Source organism: Pelodiscus sinensis, chromosome 2 (genome assembly GCF_052426305.1).
Source record: "Pelodiscus sinensis isolate ZL-2025 chromosome 2, ASM5242630v1, whole genome shotgun sequence".
NCBI lineage: Eukaryota > Metazoa > Chordata > Testudines > Trionychidae > Pelodiscus > Pelodiscus sinensis.
In genome coordinates, this window is record NC_143053.1 from 222,877,487 (window position 1) to 222,901,779 (window position 24,293).

Sequence of the window (24,293 nt, forward strand, 5' to 3'; positions counted from 1 at the left end):
ATCCATATCAAAACAAAGAAGGAATTCTAGGGCTGTCAATTAACGCGCGTTAATGACTGCAATCAACGCAGGGCAGAATTAACATGTTTAAAAAAATTAACACATGTTAAATCGCAGGCATTTCCATGGTGCTGCCCCTTTAAAATGCTAACGCGGCATTTCAAAGGGGCAGCGCACAGCGGAGCTGGGGTCAGAAGGAGTCGTCTTATTGTTTAACAGTGTGATTAATCACAATTAATTTTTTTAATTGCTTGACAGCCCTAATGATTTCCCCTGGGTCTGGAAGCAGATTCTGTCCCTTCCTCCCCATACCATGCCAAAAGACTGTTGCTGGTGAAGTTCTGGTGTGAACCCTGGCAGAAATCAGGGGAGGGGAGCATCTGATCCTATCTGCCCTCCTCATCTTGTCCAGGGAAGATGCAACTCCAGGTAGCATCTTAGAGCATCAAGGGCAGAGAGCACAAGGCAGGGAGTATTAGGTTGGTCAGTCATACTCCGTGTGTGAGAGAGAGGTGTATGGGAGTGTATGAGAGTTGTCTCTTCCCATGTGAACCCTAAGGCCTTAAAGATAAGAAGATAAATTAAAAGAAAAGAAAGTCCAGTATTCCATGTTAACAGGGGTTCAGTCAACTTGGTGTTAATTTGAATGTTTGTACTGCACAACTCTGACTGATTGCCACCAAACTTGGTTGAATACGAATAGTTTTACGAGGCATCCTGTATTAAGCACATAGTAATATGGTCACCTTACCTATAAAGTAGTGATACCCAGAACTCAAGTCCATGTTCTTTTATAATAAAACTCAAGGGAAAAAATCTTTAAAGTGTAGCTTTCAGTTTTAGGATTTAATTCAAATTGCTAGACACTAATGTTTACTGCAGCCCAATTAATTATACAGATTAGAATACAAGGTGAGATTGCAAAAATGTTATTTCGTAACATGTCACTAAAGATTTTATCTTCATTTTGTAATGTTCTAAGAAATTGCTGTTGCTAGCAATGAAGAATAGCTATCAAGGCAACAGTGATAAAGGAAAGAAGAAAGCATGTTTTCTTTTTCTTTCTGCCAGCTGGTGAGTAGATTTTCCATAGCAAGTGAATATTTAACACTTGTTTAAGCTGCAAATGGTTGCCTGACTACTTGTAAAGAATAAGATAAATAGAAACGAATATATAATGGTGTGTCTGAATTTGAAATCCTCATTGTATTAATGGGCTCTTCTCCTTGCACTGCCACTGATTTGCTCTGTGATTGTTACTTCACCTCTCTGGCTCTGTTTCTCCATCTGAAAAATACAGGATAATAGTGCTTCCCCATCTTTGCAAAGTGCGGAGAAAGCTGGGATTGAAAAGTGCTATAGAAGTACTAAGAGTCTGTTGTTTAAATCTGTATGTTCCATCCTCCCATTCTGTTACCTCAGGAGACCTTTCTCTCAAATTTCAGTTACAATATGCCCATTGCCATAAGGCATTGAGCTCATTACCTTGCCAGCAAGAGCAGAATCAAACATCACGAGGGGATAATACATATATCTTTGAGGTACAACGATCAGCTAGTGGCCCAGTTCTAAGGTCCTTAATCAATTTCTCTAGTGTCTATACTTTGGCAAGTGAGGTCAATAGGCATTTTGCTTGAGTACAGGCAGAATGAGAACTGAGGACACGTATCCCGTGCAGTAATAGCTTTCACAATGCCATGTAAACTGAGGTTGAATGTGATGTTTCCTCTGAATTCCCCTGGCAGGGCATAGACTGGCTTCCAATCTCTCTCATGTTCTCATGAAGTAGGTTGGGGCCCAGGTTCTCTGGGTCAAGTTGTTTCTTATACAAAGGTCTCTTGCCCCCACACTGCTCTCTGCCCTGTTGGTTTCCATTCACTGTTGGATAGTATAAATTTCCCTAACTCTGAACTCTTCTTGAAGACCCAACATACAGAAGGAACATTTAACTGCAAAAAGATAATAGTGTAGGTTACTGCCTAACTTATTCTGTCCATAGAAATTTACTCTACTTTTGGCCATGTACAGGTTGAATTAAAAAAAATTATTCTCAATATTTACTGATCTGGTGCATTGAAAAAAATGTCCCGAATACCATTAATATTAAGAATTCTATAATTTTATTTGTCATTGCAGAGTAAGCCAACCTATCCAGAGCCACTGGGCAGAGCATGGAGCCCTGGGCAGGAACCACTGAGACAAGTACAGAGCTCCCCTGGATGGCAGCAGAGCCACAGGGGAGGGAGAGAGTGGAGCCCCGGTGTGCAGAGAACAGCAAGGTGGCCAGGAGGAAAAGTGGAGTCTCAGTGCATTGACCTCCCCTAGTCTGGCAAATTCTCTGGTTTGGGACCAGTCAGGTCCTGAAGGTGCTGGACCAAGGAGGTTCAACCTGTAATCACAAGTAAAGATGGGCAGATTGTTATATTTCAAATGGTTCAATTCAGTCTTGGATAGATGCCGAAAAGTTTGAAGGTATACAAAAAAGTTGACAAACTTTTTGGATTCTTCCCTGCAGCCCTTAATAGTTCTCACAGTTCAAATATTAATGCCCTTTCTTCTTTTTCAACGGGAGATATCACAAGCGCCTCTTTCTTCTTAGGCATGCTGTAACAAGCATATGGATGGTGACAGTAGCAGATATGTGTTCACCAACAAATTGTTCTACCCTTCCTCCAGCTCTGTAAAAATGCTCAGGGTATATGATCAGCTGATCATACGTCTTGTTGGTTGTGGTCCATCTGGAGGGGCTTAAAGGGAGAGGTATGCGCTGAAATATACCATCTAAGGCCTTGTCTACACTACCAAAGTTTGTCTCCAAAACCTGCCTTTTGGCAACAAAACAGTGAGTGTACACACTGCAATGTGGCTTTTGTCATGGAAAAACAGCCAATTTTGGAGAAAAAAAACTTCCACTCCTATGAGAGACTTCCCCCCCATCCTTTATTGTCAACAAACAGCCAGTCTAGACACGAGGCATTTTTTCATTTTTATTGGCCTCGAGGAGGAAGTGTCCCATTGTTGTTGCTCTGGTCAGTGGTTTGAACTCCATTGCCCTGCAACCAGGTAAACAACAATTCACCCCTTTCCTTTTCAAGCTCTGTTTGCTGGCTCAAGGTCTCAAAAAGTCTTCTCAGGTGTCCATGTCTGGCTCTCACATCAAATGCTCTGATGCTTGGACCACCACGGAGCTGTTGGATCTGATCAGTATATGCGGAGAAGAATATGTTCATTCCCAGCTGCAAGTGGCCTATAGGAATCCAGACTTTTATGGGCAAATTTAATAAGGCTTGTGCAAAAAGGGAGGTGGTTGGAACACGTCTCAGTGCAGAGTGAAGTTAAAGGAGCCAAGGCAGGCGCATAGTACGGTGAGGGAGGAAAACCATCATTCCAGTGCTGCACCTAAGACTGGTTGTTTATCTGAGGAGGTGTACGTTATCCTCGGTGGCAACCCCACCTCCACCGCCAATAGCCCTGTGGATACTTCGGTGGGCATGGAGGCAGCAGAAATAAGAACTAAGCCAGAGGATGAAGTTAATGCTGAAGAGGTACTTGTCTTAGTGGGGTTTCCCGGTAGGGCAGGCAGCCAGCAACTATTCTCCACTCCTGAGGTGCATAGGCAAATCTCAGCAGCTGTTCTCTGGGGAGCAGGAAGCAGATGAGATGCAGGGTAAATGGCTGAGGTTTGGGTAGTGCAGAGATGAAAAGTGGGAGACAGGCTGTGTTTCTATGAGCTGGACATTGCCCTTTAGCTAATCGATATGGCCAAATACAGTGTTGAGAGATACTGAGATCTCAAAGGAGTCCTACAGAGAGATGTTCTGGAAAGATTCCCAGTGGTACTTGTCTGTCCTCTGCCACAGGTTCCATGGCAGTGTAGCTATGCTCATTCCCATGTTTTAGGACACTGTTCAGTGCCATTCTGCAATCGCTTGTGCAGGGACCAAAGTGGAACATAAGTGAGCTGCACATGGAAACCATAAGTATGCATTAGTTGTTCCCTGATTTCCCTGCTTATCCTTGGCCATGAGATGTGTACTAGAATGATGTCTACCTGAGCAAAAGCATGGGATAATTTTAAAATGATTTACTACAGGCTCTGCCAAGACTGTATTTTCTTTTGTCCATATGCACATACCACAGGCCCCTAGTCCCAACATTCACCATGATTTGGATGGATGCTTGCAGAGAGGCAAGGGAGTCATTGGTTTATTGCAAAAGGTGCTTGTAAGTGAAATGTTTCAATGCTGTGCTGGAATTTAACAATCCCCGTTTTGTTCAGTGTCCATAGCAGCTGAGACCTTGAGGTTTACACACATGCACCCTAGCTGAACATCTCCAGTAGATGAGAAAGAAGCCAAAATGCAGCAAAGAAGATGGCAGTCCTCCACTGAGAAGAGGGAGTGAAAGGAGTGCTGGGAATCTGAAAGGCAGAACAGAAAAGAGAATCAAGCATATGCTAGGAATGCAAATGAGTGGATGATAAAAGTAATGGAAGAGCAGACAGAAATGTACATGTCTTGAGATCAGGGTCCAACTCCCACTGCAGCATATGCACAATTATTTGTGAAGCAGTTCCCCCTTTATGCCCATAAATTCCTTTCCACTTTCTGGGACTCCTCAGTTTCCCTTTCACTCCACTTCCTCTCACAACTTTGACAATGACCTACACACAGTTGTGAAATTTTACCACCTCCAAGCCCCTTTTTTACAGAAAGCATGTGTATTTTGGTGTGTTTCACAGTACTTTCTCTTGATCAATAAAGGTATGACAGGGTCAGAACAGAAGGCTATAAAATGTAGAGGAGGGGAGATCTGTAAGCCTCTGACTGAGGAGATCCCTACTTCCAGAGTAACAGGAAGGGGCTGGTTTAGAACAGCAGAGGCAGTCGGGGCAGTGGAACACCTGGGGCTAGTTCATCAAGCCTGCAGAGTCAGGCCAGCCTATGTCAATTAGGACACCTGGGGGTAATTAAGAAAACCAGTTCAAACTGGCTTTAAAAGAAGCTTGCCTGCAGTTCTAGGGGGCCTACAGCTGGGAGGAAGGAGGAGAGTGATACTTGGTGTAGGAGAGCACAACTAGGGGGGACGAACTGGAGAGAAAGAAGATGCTGGGGAAGGTGTGTGGAAGTAGCTCAGGGGTCTTGGAGCTGTCTTATAGCAGGTGTCGGGGATTTTCACACGAGCAGCTACTATTACAAGGTCCCAGGGTTACCCCCAACACCCATTTCCACTTAGGGAAAAGGACTGTGGAGTTTACTCTCCATTTTACCATACGCTGGCCAATGATGAAAAGAGTTCAACAAACAGCAAATTAAAGCATAGTGCCTAAAAACTGTGGGCTGCTGTGAGTGTCTGAGGTAAGCAACATCTGCCAGGAAGTGTAAAACCACACCGAGTTTTCATAGGAGCTTTGTCACAAATTATACAATGTTTTTATTTTGTGTTCCACAAATTCACATTGCTATCACTTCAGTGTCAGAGACAGGCATTTTTAAGCATTTTCTTGCATGGATATGTGGTGCCAAATTTTTACATGGGATGCAACAGAGAAGCAATTTCAAAACAGATATATGCTAATGCTTCTGATTGTCAAAATGCTTCTTTAAAGCCTCCCTGACTTAATAGCAGCTCCTTTGACAGCCCTACTGTCTGGGTGCTCAAACTCTGCAGCCAAACACTGCGTCTTAGTGCTCCACCCTGAGCAAACATTTCCGCTTTAGATTACAGAGATTATTCAAAGTGCAGCACATGGCTGTGACCATGGGAATATTGTCCTCAGTAAGGTCTATCTTGCCATTGAGATACCTCCAATATACCAAAGGAACATTCAGCTGTCACACTGCACCTACTCAGCCTGTTGTTAAAATTCCTGTTACTGTTGTCCAAGTGCCTTGTGTAAGGCTTCATGAGCCAGGGCTGTAAGGAGTAAACCAGGGCTCCTAGAATTATGGATATTTCTGCATCTCCCTGCTGTAATCGTATTGATCTAGAAAGACCGTTCCCGCTTGCAGCTTTATATACAGGCCAGTGTTCCTGAAGATGTATGTGTCGTGCTCTTCCAGACCACCCTCACTGATCTCTGTGAAATGCCAATGGTGATCCACAAGCACCTACGACACCTTGGAGAAGTACCTCTTCTTATTTATGGACTCTGTTGCAAGGTGGCCTGGCACAACAATTGGAATGTGTGCACCATCAATTACCCTGCCACAGTTAGGAAACCCATCTTTGCAAAGATGTTTACTATTTGGTGCACATTTCCCAGAGTCCCAGTCCTTCATAGCAGGATGCAATTTATTGACCTTCATGCTTGCAGTAATATAAACCTAATAATAGACTTCCCTACTCCAAATTGATTTGAGAAGTAGCAGTTTGGAGTTGCCAGCTTCCAGAGAGCAATTGCAACATGTGTCTCTACCAACAGGGCAGCTCTCATTCTGGACCTCGAGCTGCAGATCAGTGAGCCAGCTCAGCACACAGCTTCTGGAAGGTGGTTTTATGCATCCTAAAGTTCTCTAGCCACTGCTCTTCATCCCACACCTGCATAACGATGCAATCCCACCCCTTGATACTGGTTTTCCTAGCCCCAAATTGACAGTCTACTGTATACAGCTTCTCTGTGAATGCCAAAAGCAGTGTTAGGTTGCTACTGTCCATATTACAGAATGATCACGCTTTTGTGACTTTGCTTTTGTTGATTTTTTTCTCGTAAACATTTTTTTATCAATAAAATGTTGTAGTGTAAACACTCCTAAAGAAACCTGAGTGGTACAGTGGAAGCAATGCTGAAATTCCCATTCACCTTACTGAGGAAAAGAAGTGGAACAGAATTCAGCTGTGATAAAGGGCAGTGGGGCTGCAAACTAGCCTTCAGTGAAGAACATCCATGCCAGTGTAGATGCTCTCTTGTGCAAGAAAGCTCTGATGTCCATTTTAACCATAGGGCTTTCTTGCACAAGAAATTCATGTTGCCTGTCTACACTGGCCTCTTGCGCAAGAACAGTTGCGCCAAAGGGCTTATTCCTGAGTGGGAGCGTCAGAGTTCTGGCACAAGAAGCCTTGATTTCATACATTAGAACATCAGTTTGCTTGTGCAAGAACACGTGGCCAGTGTAGACAGGCAGCAAATTTTTAGCTCAAGAGCAGCCACTTTTGCGCAAGATCCCGCCAGTGTAGACAAAGCCTAAGAGAAAAAACAAACAAACAATACTAAACATTGTTAGCTCCTTAGAGTGGATGGAGCAGTTTTACTGAAAATTCTTTCATGTCCTCGTCTTGTTGTGAATGTGCATATTTTATTGCAAAGTGAGTTCTTTGCTTAGGAGACAAAAAGTATGGCAAGTTCTTAAGTACTGCCACTTATCCTGGGCAGTTATTTAGACCCAAATGGCTCTGTGTCATATCTGACCCTTTGAAAATGTTTTGTTCCCTGCTTCTTAGCTATGACCCTGACCTTGCCAAAATAGTTAGTTGCATCACTCTTAAAAAGGGCCAGAAGCATGTATATAACAAATCCCACTGAAGAATTGGCTATTGTCACTCTATACACATAGGTGCCAGTAGCCTAGGCAAGGGAAGGCTTTGCCTTCCCAAACCACCAGTCATGGCCCCGCCCACACTCCATCCCCAGAACGCCTGGTGTATGCATTTTGGGGGCAGAGTGTTGCTGCCTTTAGCACTCACCCTCCTGGTGCTACAGGGTTGGGGAAACGTTACGCGCCCTGCTCCCTTGCCCATGCTCTGGAGCTGGGAGGCTGGTGCCTCACTGCGCACCCTCATCCCTCTCCTGGTGCTCTTGGGCTGGAGAAGCTGGGCCGTGCAGTGTGCCATCCTCCCTACCCCAGTGCTCTGGGACTAGACTGCGCAGTGCATCCTCCACCCTTCACAGTGCTTCAGAGCTATGGACGCTGTGGTGAGTGCATGCTCACCCACTACCCTCCCTGTGGTTGGGGGGCACATTGGCGTGCTGCCCTCCTCCTTGTGGGGGGTGGGAAAGGGGTGGGGATTGCTTCCCCCAGCTCTACCTTTACCAGCCACCCATGTCTATACGATATTTGTCATAGTTCGAATATAAACTTTGACATTGTGTTAAGTGATAAATATACAATAAAGCCTTAAATTACTGCAAGTATGGAAACATTTTGGAATTTTTTGTGACCTGGAATAGTGGGATTCACTCGATTATTCTAGATGGTGTTCTTCTAGTGAGCAAGGGCTGATAAAAGCACTTGAGTCCCCTCAAGGCAGAGAGGGGTGTGTGTGTGTAAAATTATGTAAGTCCCAGGAGCATTGAAGACTCTAATTTGCTATGTTCAAATCCAAACCTCTTAATGTTTTTGTTTCAAAATATACCTCTTTGATGTAGGCAGCAGGTCAAAAATCCTGTTCTGCTTGAAACCAAAGGAAATTATGCGATGTGTAGCAGCTTCAGGCCCAATATTTTTGTTATTTTTGCTTCTGAGCCTCAAAAGTTGTAATTTAGAATATTATGGTGAATGTCAGAAGTAGATTATGATTGTATCATTCTCTCTTCAATCCTTACAAAGCATAGATTGGTCAGATGATAAAACACAGGGCTTATGTTGTTAAAAGATTTTGTTATCTCTCATTTCTACTTGTGCTAAGACAGGGGTGCGTGAAAACTCTCACTTGTTTGGTTTAATAAACTGTGAGAAGCCCTCAGTGTATGCCACACTAAAATCTCTTTTTTCTTGTTGATAGGAAAGTGATTTTATACCATACTGCTGATTTCATCTCTGTAATTTCCATTACATATATACTCCCCCAAACAACATTTGCAGTATGCTGCGGAAAAGATAATCACCTTTTAACTTAACAAAGTTTCAGCCATCCTGCTTCACAGGCAGTTTTTAAAGGAGAGACATATACCAAGTACTGCCTGAGATCATTCAGAGGCATCACTGAAGATGGAAAGAAGGAGAGGGATTTTCAGGTTGCAGTGCCAGAAGATTATAAAGATTTTGTTAACTGTTCTCTCAATAAAAAGTAATAAGAAAATTAAAGCTTTAGATCCTTTATGGAAATTTAGAGCTATGAAATGAAGGAAAGATTTAGTGGAAGGTTCTTTGTTAGCTTACTAATGCTAACATGTAATATGGAGATAATTAGAAAAAAAATCAACAAAAAGAGCTGATGCTGTTGTGTTCTCCTTGGTGATAGATCCAGTTAGATCAGTGGTTCTCAAAGAAAGGGTTGGGACCCCAAAGTGGGTCATGACTTCATTTGAATGAGGTCACCAGGGTGGGCATTAGACTTGCTGGGCCCAGAGCCGAAGCTGAAGCATGGGCCTCTCCACTTGGAGCCAAAGCAGAAACATCAGGGCTTCAGCTCTGGGTGGCAGGGCTGATGTTACAGACCCTCCACCTTGGGCTTCTGCTTTAGCCCCATGGCCTGGGTTGGTGGGTCAGGCTTGGTTTAACAGATGCAGTTGTAAAAAGATGCTTTGGGCTCCTGGTGCCCACTTGTACATCCATCTGTTATTTGAGGATCCAGCAGCACCCTAAAGTGAAAACTTCTTACTTGAAAGAAGGAGAGGAAGGACAATCACCCCCTCTTTTAATTAACACATTCTCTGTGCCTCACCTATAGCCAAATGAAGCTTCTTCCAGCTTGCCTTTGCCTAAGTATTGCTCTCTGCTAGGCACTAGGAAAGCAAAGATTCTGTGTCAATTTGGCTTGATGGAAAAGGAGGCATAGAACTGCATGTGTCGTGTATCTTGATAGATCTACATCCCAGATTTTATTATTTTCCTCAGCATGACATATAGGAGGGACAACTGAAATCAGCCTGACAGAACATGCACAAGAATTGTCTCTGAACAGATAAGGAATTGATCAAAATCACATTTCCTGATCTCTTCTGGCCAAATCCTGTTTCTATTTAAATCAAAATGACTTTTCCTAGGACTTCAATGGGAACAGGCTTTGACATTTGGAAAGGGGGAAAAAAAAGCACTCATGCAAGGGCTGTGTTGCTTATACCACAGATATAAAAGACTTCTGGCTCATGTGATAAAGTCATCAGAATTCTGATCTTTGTCCATTTCCAGGGAGAAATCAGCAGTCAATCAAGCTACTAGAAGAATCTCTGTACCATATCTAACTCATGTCTGTCTGCAAATAATCAATGAAATATGAAGTCTCCAGATTACCTTAAAGCCCCAGTCCCTTGGTTAGAATTCTCCCATTAGAATATGTTCATAGTCCAGAAGCTGGATCAGAAAAGGGGCAAAATGCAGATGTTTCCAGGACAGGGCCTCTTAGCTTCTGCCAAGTTCCAAGAAAAAGTAAATCTGTTCTCACTATGAAAGATGATATTTGAGCCAGGGACATGGCTTTAACCTAAAAGGGCCAGGCTGATTTTTAACTGTTCAGGGGTGACTGCATCTTTATTTAGTGAGGGCATATGGGCTGCCACACGCTCAGGGCTTCAGTATTCCTGTGCAGTTAACTTTTTAATGTTCATGAACCTGGTATATGCTGCTGTGGCTTAAAGCCTAATCAAACAGGAGTTTAATTTTGCAGATCTGTGACCTGTCTCTTTCAGATGACTTATTTAATATAATTTAATTTTGCTGGTCAGAATGTGGGAATGCACCCTCTACCATTTATTCATGAGGTTATAGCACTTTTTTGAACACCAGTTGCAAGTTTCAGTAAGTGTGGACTGATTCTTTCCCCTTAGAAGACGTGTAATCAGGGGGTCCAACAGCCACTGGGGGCCCCGGGACAAGGCGGAAGGGGGGTGATTCCATTCTCCCAAAAGGGGTGGGGCCGACGTCAGTCAGCCGTTAGTGCTGCCTGGAATGTGGCATGTCCCCCACCCCAACCCTCCCATCGTGGTGGCAACAGCCAGGAGCTCCGAGCACCTTTGAATTGCTAGACCTCAGGGCAATTGCCCCTTGCTCCCTCTCCCCCCAGGGTTGGCAGGCCTGCATATAATATTTTCAGATACACACTGATTAGCACACAAAACAGTTAGGGCAGTTAGGACTCAATTTTCTATGGAATTTGAGGACAGTTTAACTGCATTTTCCAGCACAGCGATGAAATGGGTGTTTGTGTATATAGGCAACCACACGCATAACTACTCAGTTTTCCCCCAAATATACAGTATTTCAATCTTTTATGGAATATGGGGATTGGCTGAGGAGCCATTTCAGCATATGTATAACTTATTAAAAGACTTTAAGTAGAACTGTATCCTAAATTGCATTATGGTAATAGTACCCAGACATTGCATTTCAATGGGAGATTTAAGTTCCTTTATAAGAACAGAACAGACTCCTGAAACTCTTATCACAAAAGTGGTCCATAGCCCTGCAAACAGTACTATTGTCTTCATTTGGATTGATCAAATTATTAAGGGTTTATAGGATTAGGTTCCAGGTTTGTAAATAGCTCAGACATTGCTAGTTTCTTCCAGAACAATCAGATCAGAAGAAGTTTCATTCAAATAAAGGTAGGTAGAGGTGCCCCATTGCTAAACTGAGGAACATATTTTCAGCAAAGTTCTCAGTACATTCTTAAGGCAGGGTTTAGGACAATCATTGTCCAGCATTAGAATTTTCACTTACAGTTCTCTCATCCGCAAAACTGAAAAATGAGGGATTTGTTTTCTTTGTTTTGCTGCTTCAGATCTAGTTAACAAAATGCATGCTAGAATAGTTTGGCTGCAAAGAAGAATTCTATATGCACTGGGGACAACTGATTCCTGTCAGGCTGCAGAACTGGGCTGACCTCAGAATCCAAACATCCTCTGGCTCATGCAAGCGGAGGCAGGCATTCCTCTAATATTGGACTAGATGTGATGCAGTATGAACATGGATAATTCAGACCAATGGGGAGAAACAGAATCAAAACATGTTTAAGTACTTTCTGTCTCCTCTCCACCACCCACTCTTCCCCTCTTGAGGATGCCTGACTTGACCAACATAATACTACAATACACATGCTAACAAATATAAACTAAGCCTTTATTTTGTTAGCGTATGTATTGTGATATTAAAGCCATATAAAGAAAAAATGTCCTCCCTAGTTGTGTTTGCTTCTTTAAGAAGCAGAACCCAACCCTACCCCACTCCCTTGGGAGAAGGCAAAGAGCCTAGCCCCAAATTATTTCATGTACTCTGTACCCTTTAAAAATCTCTTTCAGGTACTGCCTACTGGTGCATACCATCCTATTTGCACTCCTGACTGTGAAGCCATGACAGGCAATTGTCTGAGCAATAATACAGACTGCTTGCTTGCCTTCCAGATCATATGTATATGAGAGATCCCAGGCTCCAGCTTGTGACCCTATCTACCTCCTGATGCCTGGCTCTTGGTTTAAACTCCAGCATACCTTGGACTGTGACTTCCTGATAACCAGACCCTTTCAGCCTACTGATGCCTGACTCTTGGTTTGTCCTCTGGCTTGTCTCATATGTTGATGCTCTGGTACCCAATTCAGCCTGATTCCTCCTCTAACTACTTAGTCTGACTGTCCACCATGCAGACATGCCAATATCAGAAACATTAGCTGTCAATTAAGAATTGTTTGGGCAATCCATCTTCAAGTCTGTGCTGCTTAATCTTCAGAACCTTAGTGATGTGCTAACAAGAACTATTAGATCAACTGGTACCCAATTCCTGCTGGCCCACCTAAGGCATTCTTGCTTGAGACCAAGCAGAAGTAGGCTTAACCTGGAATCTTGGATGTGGACACTCTGTGAATATGAGGTAACTTTTAAACTACAACCAAATTCATCTTTGGCCTGTTTATGGACTGGATCTGACACTTAACCTGAATACAAACACTTCCAAACATAAGGGAAATGCACATTTGCACTCAAACTTTTTGAACTTCTTTCTAGTATAATGAAACACATTTACAACTGTAAAACTGATAAAGTCTCACCTAGACATCTACATGGATGTTAGGTCTAGTGGATGGTAAGATGTTACGAAATTTTGATCAAAATCAACATCTGATATACTGTTACCTATTTTTTTCAAATCTATGTTGTGGCTTGCAAAGTTACTTGTTTAGGTATAATAATCTGTTAGGATTTATTTGCCTGGTCATTCTTTGTTTATTGTTTATCTCTTTCTTCTCTGGTTGCAGTGATTTGAGTATGGCTATTTGTTTTCATAAATTCCTTTGAAATTTTCCTCTTGTAAATTGCTTCTCTATTTTTACATTGAGCAATGTGTGTATTTTCCTATTTGTATACTTTCTCATCTTGCTTGTCTAACACAAACTCACTGACTTGTATATTAATTCCCACCAATTCTTAAGACACCGAGGCAACAGACACCTCTCCCTTCTCCCCTATTTATTTTGGGTCTGAACATCCCATACTGAAAACTCCGGTCATCTGAAGAATTGGGCTGTGCCCACAAAAACTCATGATACCATCTACATGCTTTGTTAGTCTATAAAGTGCTACCAGAGCATTCATTGTTTTTTAAGTTTATCCTGTACAAACTAACTTGGCTACCCCCTGAAGCTATTAATATTCATGTTAAGGATTCTGAATATACACTTTTGGAAAAAGTTGCGTAGATTTATTTCATATAATGTAATACTAATTTTCCTACTGACAAAAAGGGATAGCCTTTGGAAATAGGTATGTTGATCTTTATCTCACTAGTACACACAACCATCTTTCACTTCAGATTTTCATCAATGACTGATCATAGCCTCTTTTTCTTTTATTTTTTTTAAAGCATCTGTCTTTTCCACTCTTTACCTGCCACAGAACCATGTGGCTCCTTCTACTTTGTCTAATCAACCTGCTGAATGTAATCACTAGATATAAGAGTCTGCAGGTCACAGTAACTCAGCTCATCATTTGATGGCATTGCTTCTTAGACCCAAGAGCTAACTATATTGCTGTTATCCATAGAATAGTGCTGATGTAAAAGAGACTGAGCAAGAGGGACATAAATTAGCTGGAGCAATATTCTGAGTCTAGGGGATGGTAGATGCCAGAAGATGCAGAAAAATACTATTATAAGCTGAAGAGATGCTGTGAAGTAAAATACCATTATTTTTTGTAACATACCAATTTTAGGAGCAAACTGTGCATCAGAATTTTTAGAATGTTTTATCTTTACATTCCAGGTGGTAAATGCATAATGTTAATGGCTTTTTTTCACAGTACTGCTTCATAAATGCGGTTTTCGATTTTTGCTTAATAATGTCATTATCTGGTTTGTCACCATTCAGTGGTAATAAAATCAATTATTCAGCAACTGAATCCAAATACCTGGTCTGTTAGTGTAAGATTTTGCCACTTTGCTCATTCTCAGTAATACTTAACTCCATGAGTATTTCCATGTATTTAAATGAGTGGCAGAACCCCTATGACTCATCCACATTCCTCCCCAGGGGGCATGCCCAGACTTCCCTTGATACAGCAGAGCAGCCATCTCATTAATTGGTCTGATGACTCATCACCTGACTCCACCTGCTCAGCCTTGCAGTCTCTAATCACACACACACACACACACACACACACACACACACACACACACACACACACACACACACACTCTCTCTCTCTCTCATATCTCAGGGTTTTTGCTTTTGCGCAAAAACTTGCCAGCTGTTTACACTGGCCGCTTGAATTTGCGCAAGAGCACTGACTTGGTAATGTACAAAATCAGTGCTTCTTGCGCAAATACTTTAACGCTCCCGCTCGGGAAAAATCCCTCTTTCACAAGAATACTTGCTCAAGAGGGCCAGTGTAGACAGGGAAGAATTGTTTTGCGCAAAAAAGCCCCGATGGCTAAAATAGCGATCGGGGCTTTCTTGGGCAAAATCGCATCTAGACTGGCCACGGATGCTTTTGCGCAAAAGCACTTTTTGTGCAAAATCATCCGTGCCAATCTAGACGCGCTTTTGTGGAAATACTTTTAACGGAAAACCTTTTCCATTAAAAGTATTTCCGCAAAATCATGCCAGTTTAGACGCAGCCTATGTGTATAATCAAGTAATAGCTCGGGTGGAGGCTTTTATGCAACAGAAACCACTCTATGCATCATATGGTTTTGATGGTTCATACAAAGCATGCCTTATAAGGTACCATATTAAAGGCCATGATCTACTGAAACTCATTGTTCTGTCATAATATTATTATTATGCATGAAGTAGTGGTTGTTGAAACATGTTGTTTAGAAGATGCCCACTGCTAGCTCTCCATTGCTAGCTCTCCAGTGGTGACACACCCAAACAAGTGTTAAGTGACTTTCAGGAGCCATCAACCAGGAGGCGACTTTGTAAACAAGAGATTTACAATTCTGAACAAGATAGTTAGGCAAGCACCACCTAATGAGGCTTGCTCAACTCTGACTCAGCAAGGCTCCCCAGGATATGCCTTGGCCAGTATCTTTCCTGTGACATGAACTGAGAGTATAAAAAAGTGACAGTGACATCAGTGTGTCCACTTTTCTCCTCCCCCACCTCTGCTGAAGGGAATGACAATGCTGGGAAAGCACTTTCATTCAACTCTTGTTTATTTTAAAGGCTTAGGATTTAGAATGTGTATTTACTTCTTTATTTTCTCACGGTAACTCTCTCTGACCTTTATGCTTACAATTTATAATCCCTTAAACTCCATCTTTCTGAAGTTAATAAGCTTATTTTAATGGTGTTTTTTTCCAGTGAATTTGACTAATGTGCTTGGGGAAGCTTCTGAAGTTACAATGGCTGGTGCATGTCCATTATCCTTTGAAGAAGTGATGAACTAAATAATGAGCTTACATTGTTCAAGAGAAGGTCTCTTGAGCAGTGTACATTTCCGGGAAGTAAGACTGGGGACTAAGGGAGATTTGCTGGTGTTGCCCTTTGTATAGCTCATAAGTGATTTAGAAAGCATACTTGCAATCTATCTGGATGTGTTTTTTGTATGCTGGTGGCTGAGTGATAATCATCCTGGTAGGGTTTGCTGCTTGTCACAAGCAAAATATCATTAAAGATAGTCCTGTCTGAAGAATTAAGAGGGCACAGCAGTCCCACAGTTCCAGGATGTTACCCCACTGACCCCAGTACAGCCAAGTCTTCAGCTATTTTGCTATTTAATAATAACCATGAATTTCTGCCAGCTCATTTCAAAGTCTCTATTAGTTTATGTAATACTGATAGACCACTAGAGAGAACTATTGTTCCAGCTGGACACCAGTTATTTCTAGAATTTCTTAGTGTTCCACTAGTGATAGAAATGTAGCCGTGTTAGTCTGGGGTAGCTGAAGCAAAATGCAGGACAATGTAGCACTTTAAAGACAAACAAGATGGTTTATTAGATGATGAGCTTTCGTGGGCCAGACCCACTTCCTCAGCTCAAATAGTGGAAGAAAATAGTCACATATCCATTGGTATATATGGTTGTTAATATTTTCTTCCACTATTTGATCTGAGGAAGTGGGTCTGGCCCACAAAAGCTCATCATCTAATAAACCATCTTGTTAGTCTTTAAAGTGCTACATTGTCCTGCATTTTGCTTTAGTGTTCCACTGTGAGTCTGATTTTAGTCTGCATGAACTTGCTTGTTGTTGAGGGAAGTATTATATCAGCTCATGACTTGCAGTGCCATAATAACATAGATAGCACCTGAGCATATTTTCAGTGTTTACAGCTGCTATGGTTTCAATGTTTTCAAACGTAATTAATTGATCCATTAGTTATGGACTAAATTATTGACATTGAAAGGGTTGCACTGGGAATTCCTGAGTTTGTAATAGTTCTTTTTCCTTAATATAATTCTTGTGAATTTGAAAATGTTTCCCTTAATTGTGCAATTCGTATGGCTCCAGAGACGTGCCTATTAAAGATGAATAGATAGATTAAAGGATTCTAAGATTGTTTTTGACACCTAATTTAACCATATAGGTCGAAATCCTACTTCCATTATAGAATATGTCATAAATTTTGGCCTCTTTAACTTGATATTTATATACAGTGGTAAAGGGACATGAGGGGGGCACTGGTCATGTGATTGTCCCCCATATGACAACCTTCTGTGCTACCCCTAGGGCCTGCATCCCCTCTCATCCTGCCCCCACTCCACCCCAGGTCTCACTTTTTCCTGCCTTCACTCCACCCCACTCAACTCTATGCTCAGAGCCCCCACCGGGATTTAGGGAAAGAATCCAGAGGTGAGTGACAAAGATGATCAGAGGGATGGAATGCAAGCTCTATGAGCAAAGGCTGAAGGATCTGAATAGTCCCAGTCTTTTTAATCTCTCTTCATATGGCATCCATTCAAAGCCTCGAATCATTTTTCTTGCCTTCTTCTGAACCTTTTCCAATGCCAATATATCTTTTATGAGATGAGGCAACCACATCTGTACACAGTATTCAAGATGTGGGGGTACTATAGATTTATATAGAGGCAATAAGATATTCTCTGTCTTATTCTCTATTCCTTTTTTAATGATTCCTAACATTGTTTGCTTTTTTGACTGCTGCTACACACTGAGTGGATGTATTCAGAGAACTATCCACAATGACTCCAAAAGCTCTCTCTTGAGTAGTTGTAACTAAATTAGTTCCCATCATTTTGTATGTATAGCTAGGATTATTTTTTTTCAATGTGCATTACTTTTCATTTATCACATTAAAATTCATTTGCCATTTTGCTACCCATCACGTAGGTGATACGCTTGGTGATACACAGAGGTTTTCCGGGGGTGCATCCATTCATCTATATATCATCTAATTTTAGAACATACTACATAAAAAGCACTAACAAAGACAGTACACTAAAATTACATACAGACAATGACTATTGAAACTGCTCTCTACATTATACACAGATATGTAAGTACAGTAAGAGCTGGGTTATCTGGCTCTGTACCAACCAGAAAGCTGTATACACTAGCATTTCTAATTTTCATGGAAAGGCTGGTTTATAGTCCAGTTGGTGCAGAGCTGGCAGACTCACAACCTGGCTCTGTGTGGCTCCCTGCAGGCAGTAACATGTACCCGCTGCTCCTAGGTGGATTAACGGCCATGGGGGTTTCAGAGAAGAGGCAAGGGGGTGTAGTTAGGGATTGGGATGTGGGAGGGGATGCAGGCTCTGGGAGGAAGTTTGGGAATTGGAGAGGACTTGGGACCGATTGTTGGGTTGTAGGAGGAACTTCAGAGTGCTGGATCTAAGGGGTGTTCACCTTGCGCAGCTCCTGCAAGTGGAGATTGGTCCTGCTACTCCTGGTGGAGTCATGGCTAGGTAGCTTTGCATATTGCCTCTGCTCCAAGGTGCTGCCCCTACATCTCCCATTGGCTGTGGTTCCTAGCCAGTGGGAGCTGCAGAGCCAACACTTGAGGTGGGGAGGGGATGCACATAGCTGCCTATCCACATCTCCACCAAGAGCAGCGGGGGCAGGTCACCACTTGCAGGGAGCCGCCCTAGATGAGTGTGCCCAGCCCCCAGCTCTGGACCTCCTCCTGTACCCAAACTCCTTCTTTTTTGTTAACCAGAATGTTTCACCTACTGGCAACCCCCCATACGCCGAACATGCTGGATAAAAAGTTTTCCCTCTACAATATTTATATTCCAATGAGAAATGAGAAAGCAAACATGTCTTTATAATCGTGTGCTGTGACACTTTTGTATTTTTATATCTGATTTAGTAAAGAAATTGTTTTTCAGTGAGGTGAAACTTGGGGGTACGCAAGACATATCAGCCTCTTGAAGGGGGTACAGTAGTCTGGAAAGGCTTAGAACCACTTTACTAGATGACTCTTACTGTCCCTTCTAACCCTGTGCTTCTATGAGTCATACCTTTATTCGTTCTCTAAATAGCTGAGTTGTAATATAAAGAGAGACTACATTGTATTGATTATGGAAATACATGAATTTTATTTTGTCATTAGACTTCTGCTGTGGCAGTTACATTGTAAAGGCCAAGTCTGAGGGATCCAGTTGATCTGCTGCTGCTGAATACCCATACTGAAGCGTTAGTACAATAGTGCTGTGACCGAGTGCAGCATTTGATGAAGGTTGGTCTGTGGTGTTTTAATTGTTTTATGCATTTGTGTTTTACAGAAAACTGGAATTTGTGTGAAATATTATTTGGCTAGTTATTGGTGGGCATCCTAACCAAAGTCTTATTTGGCTGTATATACCCATTTGTACAAGATACAGACATCTGCGTTTAGAATGTTGGTACTGCTATTTTTATAGCTCTCAGTGTTTTGGTTATTAGTCAAAAAGCTTTTCACTATTTTGATAATGAGGCTGTAAACAGCTTGTTTGCACTTTTTACTGAGAATAATGGCACTCTTCTGTCACTAAACCTAATAAAATATTTCTCTATATGATTAGACATGCTTAATGAGGTAGTTCCATTATGGCACCACAAATTCAGGCTATTATCTTTAATAGTGAGACAAAGTAGAAAGTTTGAAATATTTTAATGGTGTTTCATTTAGAAGAGTCAGGTTTATTTTCCTGTTGATCATTTGGAATGAAAATCCAAATTATATTATTTATAAAGCAAATGTGAATGTAGTCCCTGCCAGAAAAAAGTTGTTAATCTGGGACAATTAGCAATAATTATGAGTTCTGTTACTAGAGCAACGCTAGCTCCTAGCCCCATTTCAGGTGGTAAATTTGACACCGCCAGCAATTGCTTTCTCTCTGCTTAACTTAGAAATAAATTTGTCTAGTTTCTCAGAGATGGAAAGAAACTGACAAAAGCTATACAGTTGTGGAGAATATTCTCTTGCTGTGCATGCATGCTTTCACTGTTGTGGATGAAACTCTTGTTAACACTTGGCACCAAGGATTTTTGGTGGATAAATAAATAAATGAATTACACAGATGTAATTTGACTTCTATATTTGGGAAGGTGATTTCAGCCAGGCCAATGGGGAACAAATTCTGTGCCAGCACACAGGGGCATTATTCCAGGGGTTACTTAGGCCACTGAAAACTTTAGTGTTTTTGCAGATAACTTAGAAATATCTGCCAGCAGCAATGTGTCTAATTCCTATATCAAGAAAGAAAAATTAATATTAGATCCATTCAGCTCTAATAATAACATATTTTGACCCTTTGTGGCAAGTCACTTATGGGGACATTGGTTAGGTTTAAATTAGTAATGTATATTCTTACCCAAAAACTCTTACTAAAGTCAGAAGGGACCAGTGTGATGATCTAGTCTGACCTCCCACACACTGCAGGCCACAGAAACTCACTCACTCATTCCTGTTATAGATTCCTAAACTCTAACTGAGTTACTGGAGTCCTCAAATGATGGGTTAAAGACTTCAAGTTACAGAGAATTGACCATTTACAATAGTTTAAACCTGCAAGAAACCCTACGTCCTATTCTGCAAAAGAAGATGTCCCCCACCACAGTTTCTACCTATCTCACCCAGGGAAAAATTCCTTTCTGACCCCAAATATGGTGATCAATTAGACCTTTGTCTAGCTCCATCCATTCGTCAATGTTATCCTCTGGGTTAGGTCCTCTTTTGCTGCTTTGGTGCTCTCCAAAGTATCCACGAGGCTCTCGGTGGTGTAGGTGGGATCACCATTGAGGACAGCATCCTGCTACATGTAGAAATGGTAGATCTTAGGTGGAGCACCGGAGCAATGGTCTGCTTCCCTTTCACTTGCCCTGGCTCCTTTATTTTCACTCTGCACTGGTAACTGCGGTGGTCCAAGTAAGAGAGCGTTTGATGTGATAGCCAGCCATGTTCATCTCTGAAAACACAATAAGACCTCTCCATTCTGAGCCAGCAATCAGGAAACTGAATTTAAAATTCCTGGGGCTGGCAAGTGAGAGGGGAGGATTGTTGTTTACCTTTTCAAACTGCTGACCAGTGTATTCAGCATGGGCATTTTAGGACACTTCTTGGAGACAAATTAAAGCAGGTGTTGTGTCTACACTTGCTCAGTGTCAATAATAAAAGGAAGGGAAAAGAAAAAGGTCTGTTGTAGGAGTAGAAGTATCTTGTCACTGAAACCATGTGCTCTTTTCAACTAAAACCTCATTGCAGTATCTGTTTTATTACCAAAATGTAGTTTTTAGTGAGTTGGTAGTGTAGAGAAGGTCTTAAAGAGAATGGGATGAGTTTCCTGACTCTGAATGAGCTCACCTCATCCCTTCCAGATAGGACTAACAAAAATATCCTGAAGAACAAATATTTTGTCTTTAGAGTTGATCGTATTGCACAAATGATAGCAATTAAAACAAACACATTTTTTAGTGTTGTACTTTAAATGTATTTAGAAAGTGAATCATAGAATACTAGGATGCGAAGGGACTTCGAGAGGTCATTGAGTCCAGTCCCCTGCCCTCATGACAGGACCAAATACTGTCTAGACCAACCCTGATAGACATGTATCTAACCTACTCTTAAATATCTCCAGAGATGAAGATTCCACAACCTCCCTGGGAAATTTATTCCAGTGTTTGACTACCCTGACAGTTAGGAACTTTTTCCTAATGTCCAACCTAAACCTCCCTTGCTGCAGTTTAAGCCCATTGCTTCTTATTCTATCCCCAGAGGCCAAGATGAACAAGTTTTCTCCCTCCTCCTTATGACACCCTTTTAGATACCTGAAAACTGCTATCATGTCCCCCCTCAATCTTCTCTTTTCCAAACTAAACAAACCCAATTCTTTCAGCCTTCCTTCATAGGTCATGTTCTCTAGACCGTTAATCATTCTTGTTACTCTTCTCTGGACCCTCTCCAATTTCTCCACATCTTTCTTGAAATGCGGTGCCCAGAACTGGACACAATATTTCAATTGAGGCCTAACCAGTGCAGAGTAGAGCAGAAGAATGACTTCTTGTGTCTTGCTCACAACACACCTGTTAATGCATCCCAGAATCATGTTTGCTTTTTTTACAACAGCATCACACTGCTGACTCATATTCAGCTCATGGTCCACTGTAACCCCTAGATCCCTTTCTGCCGTACTCCTTCCTAGACAGTCGCTTCCCATTCTGTATGTATGAAACTGATTGTTTCTTCCTAAGTGGAGCACTTTACATTCGTCTTTATTAAACTTCATCCTGTTTACCTCAGACCATTTCTCCAATTTGTCCAGATCATTTTGAATTATGACTCTATCTTCCAGAGCAGTCGCAACCCCTCCCAACTTGGTGGTATCTGCAAACTTAATAAGCATACTTTCTATGCCAATATCTAAATGGTTGATGAAGATATTGAACAGAGCCGGTCCCAAAACAGACCCCTACAGAACACCTCTAGTTATACGTTTCCAGTGAAGCTTGATACAAGCTTTGGAAATCTTCCATTGCTATTGAAAAGCTTTTTGTTTATGTGAACAAATGGGCAGATTCCCCATTTCATCCATGAAAAAAAATCCTTTTGAAAGTAAACCCAGAGTTTATCAGAAGCTAATGGAATCTCTTGTTAAAACACTGGGGCTATGTCTACACTCGCGGCTTCTGTGCAAGAAATATGCAAATGAGGCTAAGCATGGACTATCGCCAAGCCTCATTTACATACCTAATGAGCCACCATTTTTGCAAAAGAGGCTCTTGCGCCAGAAGGAGCTGTCTACACTGCCACTTCTTGCACAAGAAAACCCCTCTTGCGCAATGCCATTACGCTGATTATTTTCAGGAAGAACGGCATTGCGCAGGAGGGGTTTTCTTGCACAAGAAGGGGCGGTGTAGAGAGCTCCTTCTGGCACAAGAGCCTCTTCTGCAAAAATGGTTGCTCATTAGGTATGCAAATGAGACTCGGTGATATTCCACGCTTAGCCTCATTTCCATATTTCTCGCGCAAGAAGCCGCAAGTATAGAAATAGCCTGGGGTTTGTATTGTCTACTCACTATTAACTGTATATAAAAGGAAAGTATGCATATAAGTAAGTCTCTGGAGCAATGTTGGATTTGATTCAGATAAGCACCCCAAATCTTAGATGCTTATCCAAGCATCCACGCCACTCAAGTGTGAAAAAGTTCCTAAAGATCTATTAAGAAGAGACTTTCTTTCAAGACTGCCAGAACTCCTTCCTTCATGTCTACTGATAAGTATATGAGAAGCTGGTCTTGATGTTTCTTATGGTATTCATCACTTCCTGTTCCATTTGGAACCACAAAGTGCATAGACTTTCATTATGATGAAAATGAAGGGAGGACTTGTAGGGGATGTGGATTTGATGAAACATTCAAGTCTAGGTAGGTGAAGAGTAAATAGATCATTCTTTGTCCCCCTAAAACCTGCTCACCTATGCCTTTATAAGAACCATGGTATCTCTCATCTTGCTTACTGATGAGATCTATTCCAAGTTGCCCTGCATTTCTCATCTCTTCCCTGAATTTTAAATTTCAGGAGACAATGTTTATCAGAATGATGTAATCAATACAGTATTACTTATCCCCTAGCCTTTTAAACCACAAGAAAATTAAAAAAAAAATGTGATTGGCTTCAAATAATAAAGTTAAAATAAACAGATATGAAGTTCTTTGTTTGCCTTCTGCTTTTTGATCTGTAAAACTACACTCAGTTCATACTTTTCAAGCAGTTCTCCACAACCAGGAATGCTAGAGGCTTAATTACTTTTTAAAATGAAAATTGGGATATATGTAATCTCTGAAGAGCACCACCAAATATTGTGACTGATATAATTGTGATAGCTGGCAATGCTATTAAAGGAGACACACGAGATGTTTTATTTTAAAATTCTTTATAAAAGAAGATTTCAGAAGTCCACTCACTGGAATGCCTATATTTAATCTGTCTGGTAAGGATATGGGATAATGCTTCATGAAACCATCCTGTCTAATTGAAAATAGGTGTTAGATGAAAGATGATGAGCCAATATGTTTTTTAAAAGGTAGTCTATCCTCAATTACATATGGTCACGGTTCTGTGGAATGTATGTAAAATAAGCTGCATAAAACATCAGAACTAACTTTCTTTTTAAAATATGTATGTAGGATTACAGTATATTGTGCCAGTGGCCTCTAGGCACTTCCTATAGTGTTGTGAAGAGCAGCAGCTAGAATATTAGAAGTGGGAGAAAGAAAATGACTTTCTTATTATAAACTCAAGTAATTTCAATATAAAACCTGGCACTGAAAAGTCTTTCACATAAGGAAACATGTCTCCTGATTAGGAATAACTCTCATTTTCTGTTTATTGTAGCAGCTATGTAATTGTAGTGGTACAAAAATGGTCTCTCATGTAACAAAAAATGTTCCATTGGTTTTCGAGTGTACACAATCACTGTGCACAAATGGGCTGTGGAATCTAATAAGCACAGAAAGGCAGTAGAAAGACTATAAAGATAAATAAA